A 9,698-nucleotide genomic window follows, 5' to 3' on the forward strand; every position below is an offset into this window, starting at 1 on the left:
TGCACACAAACACGAAGAAGATCACGAACACACCTAAACCGGCGTTGGAGTCCATGGATTTGTTTTGTAGAAGCCTCAAAACAGTAGCTACCTCCAACTTCCCTATATGAAACAAGGCAGGCATCAAACTTGTGGAAGCTTTCACAGGATCCTCCAGGTACAGATGCGACCTTTGAGTGTAGTCAGTAATAATAATATAATAATAATAATGACGTAATATTGTTTATTTAACAAGGCTGGCCTTCTAAAATGTGGTTTTAAAGAGGTTCCAGAAACAAACAAAAAATATATTACAAAACAATATTGTATGACATGACCAAACATAAATATACAGGCTATAAAAAACAAATACAATCATAAAGCCCTCTCACTCATACCATCAAACCAAAAAGTATAAATCAAATACATCAAAAGGAAGACAATAATAATAAATAAAGACTTTCCCCCATAATATTTGTAACATATTAAAAAGTGTATTTTTAGACATGTAGAACTTAAAAACAGATTCAAATAGTTTTAAGATGAATAACAAAGACAATCTGAATCAACAGAACGAAAAGAAGGGAAGATAATTCCAGTGAGTTGGAGAAAATTCCAAACAAAAAAAGGACATCGCATATGTCTGTGTGGATATAAAGAGCTGCGTAGAACCAGAAACTGTTCAGGATCCAGTTAAAGTCCAGTTTATTTAAATGAGTCTACTGTCATCATCAAAACGAATGGTCAAATCAGAAAGAAACGACTTGCTTACACACCATACTACAGGATTCCTTTCCTTATTCAGCACGAGTTTGTTATTGGAAAGTCAGTTCTGGACCAAGTGTGAGTGAGTGTTTTCAACCAAAACACCAAGCATATCTTATTATAAATAGATATATAATAAAAAAATTATTATACTATACATCTATCAAGGAAGTTATTAGCAGAATGTCACCAAAGTATTTGTTAGTTGCAGCATGGTGTTCCTGTCATTGTTTAGCCTTGCTGGATTTTCTTTCCCTGCTTTTCATCCAGATGTTTTGTCCCTTAATGAAGCTGTCAGTTTTGCAACAACTGTGCGAAAGTGTCTCTGTCTTCCCGACACAAAATAGTTGCCTTTATGTTTATGCAAAGTTATGGAACTCTGCTTGGGTCATAAATAAATTAATACATTTCAGATAGAAAGAAGATCCAGATTTTTATGGCCCGGTATATCAGCGTAGATGAATGAAGCATGGGTGGTACGTTTCCTATTGTGCAGCCATCTAGTCATTAGATCCGCCCTGCCTGGCAGATGTCCCTATCTATCAAACTCCACACTTCCAGTTTGCAGCTTTGTTTTGTAACTTTATATTCGTCAGCTGCAACCCAAGATAACAAGCGGCTTTAATGTCGCAAAGGCTCCTCAGAGCTTCTGATGGCAGGTCCTGCCATCACAGAGGAGGTGACGTGAAATCTTTAAATATCAGGGTGTTGCGCTTAAATGAAGGATCCAGGGAACAGAGGGAGAATTCAGAAGATATGATTTATCGAAGCCTTGTTCCCATGTATGTGGCTAATGTGACTGAGAGTGTCACGCTAAGTTTGAGCGCCGCCTCTGTGATGGAGTTTTGTAAAAGCAAGGGGACGTACCTGACGGAAGGCACGTAGCGTTTATACTGGAGGCGGCGAGCCCCACGTTTCCTACAGCTTTCAAATAAAAAGATTAGGACTTTACATCAAGTGTTTGAAACACTGCAGATTGCGTTTCACTGAAAGTAAACACGGCATACTTTGTGCTTGTCAGATGGCCTTTTGGCATAGGGCACTTTCATGAGTTTTGAAGTTTATTTGGGCCAAAGGTACAAAGCCTAACTAGAGCAACAAAAGTGTGAATGAAACAAATAAGTGTTTAAAAGGAGGAGATAATGTCTTTTCTTCAAAGAGAACAAAACATATTTGTTGAAAAATTCAAATGAAGAAAGCTTTATGTGGTGCTCCTAAATGGTGTTTTGCTACCCAGAGACGTGTTTCTCGTAGTTTGTTCCCCAAATTCGCATGTCAGGTCATTGCCATCAATGATGCACGGTTAACCAGAAAAAAAATTACCAAGAAGAAAGACTAAAATTAACCTCTTTTCTTTTTTTTTTTTGGGCTGCATTGCTCTTAATCCGTTGTCATAACCCAGGGTTATTCAGTACAGATTAAATAGTGTTCATGATGAGCCAAGTTGCTAATGACATGACACTCGATAAATAAAACCATGTTCAGCTACAGGGCAAACACACACACACACACACACACACACACGTACACTGACACGCGCACAAACTCATCACAGAGTGACTATCAGAAGCCTCAGAGGAAGAGTGAAACATTAAGGACATGCAATGTGAGAGTGGTCCTTCTCAATATTTAATCAAGATACATTTCAAATCTAACCCAAATGTATAATCAAGACAACAGGGGATTGAATGAATTGGTGTTTAAGTGCACACACTATTAGCTGCCCTGATTGTGTGTGTGTGTGTTTCTGAGTGTGCATGTCCTGGTTTTCGTCTTATGAGAACTGATTTAGAGTTTCAAAGTGAAGATGTTTTTGCAAAGTGGGACCTTTCTTCTTCAAGAGGTAGTTTCAGGGTCAGGGCTCAGTTTTCTGTGGATGACAGTTTGTATGTACTGTGGGAATATAGGAACGATATTGGGAGCGTGGCAAACTTTATTAGTGTAAATGTCAGTAATTCGATCAGAATTCCCACTGCCTAATGAATACTCACATTTGAACATTTAAGGTGGATCTTTTTTCCCCGACTTTCTCTGCTTAGTGTAACTCTTCATGTGGATGCGAGCCACTTATTTGTTTTGCACCGTGTCGAGGGCGCTGTCTTTCACTCCTTTTGCATGGAAGGCTGTAGAGATCAGCTACATTGAAGCCTTTTACGTCTATAAGCACTGTGCAGTGACATGCTGTGTAAGTAGGACAGAAATCTTGGGAAGAGAGCTGCATTTTTGTGACTTTTGACAAGCAGGCCATGGCTACGTCGGACATGTTTGTGCATGTTTGCGGAGATCAGTGACACGCCATAAACCTCTGCCTCTCTGCTTCTATCACGCACACTACAAGGCACACACCAACACACCCTGTTTCTCTGTGTGTGTTTCTGCATGTGCGTATAGGCATGTGGGTGTGTGCATGTGTGGATGATAAACCCCACTGGTGGAGTAACAGTAGACTGGCAGTATTCCCAGACTGGGTTGCATTAGACATGCACACTAGCAAAGCTCTTCAGGTCGATGTTATGGCTCTCCAGTGCTGCAACTCTCTGGCGTGACTGAGAATAGTTTGGAAGCAGGAGAACAAAATCCAGATTCTGTCCTGGGCGGCGTTTAAACAACAGGAGAAAAACAGAACTGTGTGTGTTTAAGCAGGTCAACAGCTCTAACTGTTCACTTATCATATTACCATCTGCATTATTTAAAGCTTTGATAAACAATCTCATCTTGGGGGTAAACACTGGAGACGCGGAGTGGAAGGATTAAGTGGGAGAGGCTGATCCCATTTTATGGATAAAAACAGTTTTTGGAATGAAATCAAATGGAGAATACTGAATGTAGAAAACTGATAGATCAGGCACACGGGTAGACAAAGGTGAGATGCAATGGGAGGACTTTGTGGATGGGGAACTGGTGTATCTTGTGGTGAAGTGAGTGGCGTTCGGGTCCATTCATCAACAGGTTTGGTAGCGATGCTGAAAAGAAGGCAGGACTGACGGGGTTATCAAAATACTGAGACAGTGAGCTCACTCACACAGCAGTGAGGTCACTTACCGGAGCATGGTAGCCTGACCAATCATCAGTCAGCCTATTATCATGGTATGCAGTGTTGCTATGAGTAACAGAGACGAGCACTGCCACACAGACCCCTAATGATGACTGAGATGCTTCTACTCAGTCTGTTCTCTCCTTTCCTTTTTCATAGAATTTTGCTTTTCTCTTTGTTTTCCTTGTCGGAGTTGAACTTTTCTGGTATCATTATAAAATGTTCAATCACAAGATTCAGCATTGCTCATCCCTCCCCCTCCTGCTTGGCTTTCGCGTTCCCTTCTGGCTGTGTTTACTGTCCCCTGCAGCAGTGTTTTCTGACTCTTCCCCACGGCAGGTGAGTGTAAACAAGCTGGAGGACTGAAACAATGTTAATTAACTGATCATTAACGAGTCGAGGCAGACCCCGGAGATATGAGCAGTTACCCACCCACCTGCGTCTCACCGTTTCACTAACTGGACTGTTAATGACTAATCAGAGGCAAGAGCGATTATATCGCCTCCTAACGAGAAGGATTTATGATTGCACGCTATTATGGTTATATGGCTGAGGCCTTTAGAGTTTACAGTGACAACAAGAACTGAGCTTACATCCACTGCTGGGAGAGAAAAGAACACCACTACAACAGAGTGAAAATACTGGGTAATGGGCACAGTTCCTCCCCTTGGAATCCTAGTAGTGCAGCTTGTTTGAATTATTTTAAAACCAGTTCCACGGATTTGTTCATTGCTTTACAACCCAGAGATTGTGACAAGATAAATATAAGGAGTTGAAGAGGTTAGTAATACAATAGGAAAAAGAAAAAAAGCTTAATCCTAATGCATACATTTGTAACTTTTTTTGTTGTTGTTGTTGATTTCTGCTTTATTGAAGGATTATCTACCAACCAGTCAGCCGTTTGAATAAACCTGTTAATGAGTGAATTAATGAATGGGTTTGGAGCATGGAGAACACAGTTGAACTGCTTTATGGACAGTGGTGAAGTACCCACTCATTCTCTTCTCATCATAGGGTATTCTCACTTCTAAAATTCACTGTGGTCCAAATTAACTCATTGCCATTGGATTGGTTGGGCATGAGGGTCAGGCTTTTGATTTCACAATGCTACTCATACTGATGTCACGTGGCAAAAGAAGGCTGGCCATGTGTAATTCATGCTTTTCCCGTTTTTTCAATGAACAGAAATGGCAAAGTGCTATTAAAAGTCACTCTTCTCTACAACTATACTTCTACCCACTTCTTCATATCAGCAGGAAAACGGCTACTTTCTGTAACAGTGTGCCAATTTTACGGTGAAGGCTGTAAATAACGAGGAATTGAACTTTCTAACATTTGCTTCCTTAACCAAAGGGTTCCTTTTCAAATTTGAACGTTGAAATTCAAAGTCACCAAGTATAAACCAAAGCAAACGTAAGAAAAGTCTCAAGAAAATATCAACGACAAACAATACCAGGCCTAAAACTCAAACAATATAGTGACACCAAGAGGACGCCAGTCTCCTGGGTGAAAGTACAGTGTTTGACAAGTGCATTTTGGAGAAAATGAGGCAGAGGTTATGCTGTGCAGCTACAATTCACAGAAATTCCCTTAGCCTCTCACATGCAGGCAATTAGTTGTTATGAAAGCACAATACAGACACATAGACAACTCTACTCTTATGAAACGGGGAAAGCTACGAGCGTACACTCACTTAAAAGCACACACGTTCACGTGTATGTCGCTGCTAATAAACAGAAAAGGCCTGACGTGAGCCTGAGCAGCGGAGCTCATACCAAATGAAGCAGTTGCTGAATAATCAAACAGAAACTTGCCTTGTATTAGTCACTTGTTTTGACATAACCGCTGAGAGCCGAGCGGTATGTAGCGAGGACTTGCCTTTTTATAACTATGCCCTCATTTAACCACCGCATTTCTCTGTGTTTAGGAATGTAAAATTCTACTGACGCTCCTTGAACAGCTCACGGGCAGAGAATCTGCTGAAAAAAAGAAACAGGAAGAAAAAAAAATTGAGAATAAAGGAAATTGACGAACCTTCATTCAAACGACTTTGTACAGGTCTTGAACTTCTATAAGGTCGCCGTTACTATGCTCACCGAGTCCGGAGCTCATTGAATGAGCAACACACGTGCATCCCTGCGCTGATGAGTGAAGCATCACCTCAAGCCTTCCCAGGGTGAATTTGTGGATTTTTAGAAACTCGACAATCGTGTGGTATAGATACACTTAGAAAATAAAAAAAGTTTCGCCCCTTTTGTCTAACTAACATGTTTGAGCTGTAGCCCCATTCATTTTGGACATATATTTGGGTAAGAACGCATCGGCTATGTATATGTGCTGGTTAGGAAAACGTGCTGGTCTGTTGGTTTAATACACAAGTCCGCAGAGATTAGAATCTTGAGGCTCAGCGGGGTTGTTAAAAGAAATTGAGTTCTCCAATCTTTGTTGCCTGAACCTGACCTAATATGTAACTGTAGAAAACAAATGGAGTGCTTCATTCACTCAAAGAATGTTGCCTGTGAGTATAATCCAGGCAGCAATTAGGTTTGTCAGCACAAACGTGATTATGTAATTAGAGAAACAATTTAGCAATATAAACCTAATGGTTTGGAATTGTGACAAGGAACAGCGTAGATTTTTTTATTATTTTTTTTTTGTAAGAGGTTGGAAACCTTTATGTAAATTATTAATCTTCAAGCTGTTTGATAAATGTAGTGAAGTTAAAAAAAAAACGGGATGTTTTCCTGGCTAGAGCTACTCGGTAACGTAAAATACTTAAGTGCTTAAGTAAATCACCGTTCATCACTGCTCAGGTCACACGAGGTATGGCAGACATAGATGGCGAGAGTTGGGAGTGTGTGCACCCACTTTGAAAAACACCACCCAAACAGGAAGGACGCCACTGAGCGGGTTTTCTCTCCTTCTCTGCTATCTTTGTGTTTGAATACTTACCGAGAGGAAACGATACATGCAGACATTCCACAGCCCATATTCCCCCTCACTCTATCTTGTTGCCATGGGAACCAAAGCAGACGGGAGACAGGTTCATATCGGCCTCCCTCAGGTCTCCAGTCACAGCCTCCTTCTCTCTGTGTGTGTGCTGTCAGAGCCGACTGCTCCTGTGTGGGCCACTGATACTCGCTGATTAAAGGAAGTTATAATTTGATTTTCTCAGCAGGCGCCGTTTAATAGAGCAGTTTAACTAAAGCTGTGTGCCATCCCCAGGGCTTATAGAAGCAAAGTGAGAGGAAGAAAGACAAATACATACATAATATATATGTGTATATACATACATACATACATACACATATACACGTATATATACGTTTATAAATGTCTATATATATAGACATATATAAATGTCTATATATATATATATATATATATGGACTCTCCCACTCATTCTCTCCTTTGAATTCTGTTTGCTGATTTTGCCGTCTGTCTCTTGCTCACCCCTTCCCTGCCTTTCTGTCTTCCTCTCTCTATTTCTCTTGCTCTTCCTCCACCTATTAATCTGTGCTCCTCTCATCTCCCTCCTCCTCCTCCTCCTCTCCTCCTTCATTCCTTCCTCCCTCCTTTTAGTGAGGCAAACATGGGAGGGCTGGCTTCTCTATGTACAGGCTGACTGTATTACTGGCCCATTGTGATAATAGCGTTTAATTATCCTCTCAGCTAAAATCAGCCCCATCACTCTGCTTCTCTTCCCTGCCCCCTTCCACCACCCGTCTGTAGTGTGTCTAATACTTCCCCCTGCCGCCTTCTCCCCCTTCGTGCATCCCTCTCCACCCTACCGCCGGCGCTGCCTCCCCCCCCAACCCGTTCTCCAGCTATTTCAGACCCATTTAGCGGGATAAGCATCTTGAGACAGACAGAGGGGTTTTTGCTCTCTTTCACAGAGAAGCGAGGAGAGGATATGGAGACTGGCATCTCTGTGCCCGCCACAGAATACCAAACAGGGGCCCGGGCATCTTAATATGCAGTGTGGGACAGAGGCTGAGATCAAAGAGAGGCACAGACAGACAGAGAGATGGGTTGCTGAGGGGGGAGGCAGAGATGGAGGGTGAGGTGAGAAAGGAAGGGATCAGGTCCTCTCATTTCTCCTCATCTTTGCATCCTTTCTCTCACATCATCATTTCTGCTGTGCTCTCCTGCGTCACTCCCTTGACCCTACGAAAAATCGACAGCTTAATTACCACAGTGTGCAAACCTGCACGCCTGCCGGTGCATTGATGTGGGCTTTTTTTTTCTAGCTCAGATGTGTGGATGCTGGAGAGTGTGTGTATCTTTCTCAGATATTTGTTTGCGTATACGGTGGGGGGTTGGATGGTGGCTCTACCTCCGCCACCTCTATCTCCTCAGTCAATTAAGATCGTGAGTAGCTGTCCCTGAAGCGGTGTAGACAGGCTAAATGAAAAGGCAGTGGATGTGAAATATGAATCATTAGAATACTGCAAGGACAGGCTTTGGTCGGGGGTGGGGGGTCTGGTGAGGAGATAAGGAGGAAAAGGAATGGGAAAGAAAGGGAAGGGAAGAATGAGAGAGCAGATAATAAAAGATTAACGTCACGCCTCTCAGAGTGGTGGAATTTCAAAACCCTCCAGATCAAATTATTTATCCCTGTCTATAAAGGAAGAGGGAAAAGAGAGGAAGATCTGGAGGGAAAGAGGGGGAAAAGAAGGAGTGGGGAGAGTGAAATGGTGTAGAATGCAAGTCCTCACTCTCTTTGATGATCATGCTGACAGGGAAACAAATGTGTGTGTGCGTGCGTGTTTGTCTGTCGGTTCTGATACAGAAAAGAGGGAGCCGGGGAGAGGAAAAGTGCAGGCAGATGTCTGCATACACTCCGTGGGAGGCTCAAGGCTGTTTGCAGAGGACAGAGAGATGAGAGAGCGAAAGAGAGAAAAAGAAAGGAAGACGGAGGGAGACAGAGAGGGTGGGATTAAATGAAACCTGTTTCCCTTTGATTCTTTGCTAATTTGCAGCAAGATGAAGAGCACAGAGAACAAACCAAGCCACCTACGCAGCACAGGACCACACCAAACCACACACACACATCCCTCCCCTAAGTCTCAGTGGAGTTTGGTCAAACACACACACACACACAGTCACATTTATCAGTGGTTCACTGCCTCGCGCCCTTCTCACGGATGACATTGACATTTCCCCACATGGACCGTGTAACCTCCTCTCTACTTTTTGAAAAAAAAGCAGGAAGTGAAACCACCACACAACCAGTGCTCGAGAATACCAGCAGACCGTGTTGCTCAGATAGACACTGACTTGCGCACACCCTCACACGCAGGCGCGAAGTCCTTCCTCATTAGCCCTGATTCCCCCTGAGTGACATCTTTAACAAAAGGATGCAGCCTCTGCCGCCATGGCAACAGCCTCCTCCATCTATGCAGTGCTTCAGTCTGTTTACATGATATCTGCTCTCTTCTTTCCTCACACTCCATCTCTCTTTCGATCAGCTTCTTGCACTTAATCACTCCTCTCATATTTTTTTTTTTTTCCTCCCCTTTCACTCCTCACGAGCTCTCTTTCCCTCTGCAGCTCACTTTTCTTCCTCTGGCTCCTCTTGTCTGCGGCTTTACTGTTGGGTGTTATCTTCACCAATTTTCCCCCCCGGAACCCTTGAGGACATTCAGCAGAGACCACCTGCTTGCCAATCAGAACATGATATGTAGGTCTAAGACAGAGAGAAGGGGGCAGCAGAAGAAAGGAAGAGAAAAAAAAAAAAGGAGATGACACAGAGAGTGTGTGCATGTGATTAAGTATGAGAGAGTGTGTAAGAGTCTTGCAGGAGACTGTGATATCTAGGCCATGGGAGTCCAAAGCAGCCAGTGTGTCTGGTGTCACAGCAAATCAACTGTCAGCTGTACACCACCTGCCTGCCCACACATGCTTGCGCACACACACA

This window comes from Leuresthes tenuis, unplaced genomic scaffold (assembly GCF_036924035.1).
Source record: "Leuresthes tenuis unplaced genomic scaffold, fLeuTen1.0.hap1 SCAF_12, whole genome shotgun sequence".
NCBI classification, from domain to species: domain Eukaryota; kingdom Metazoa; phylum Chordata; class Actinopteri; order Atheriniformes; family Atherinopsidae; genus Leuresthes; species Leuresthes tenuis.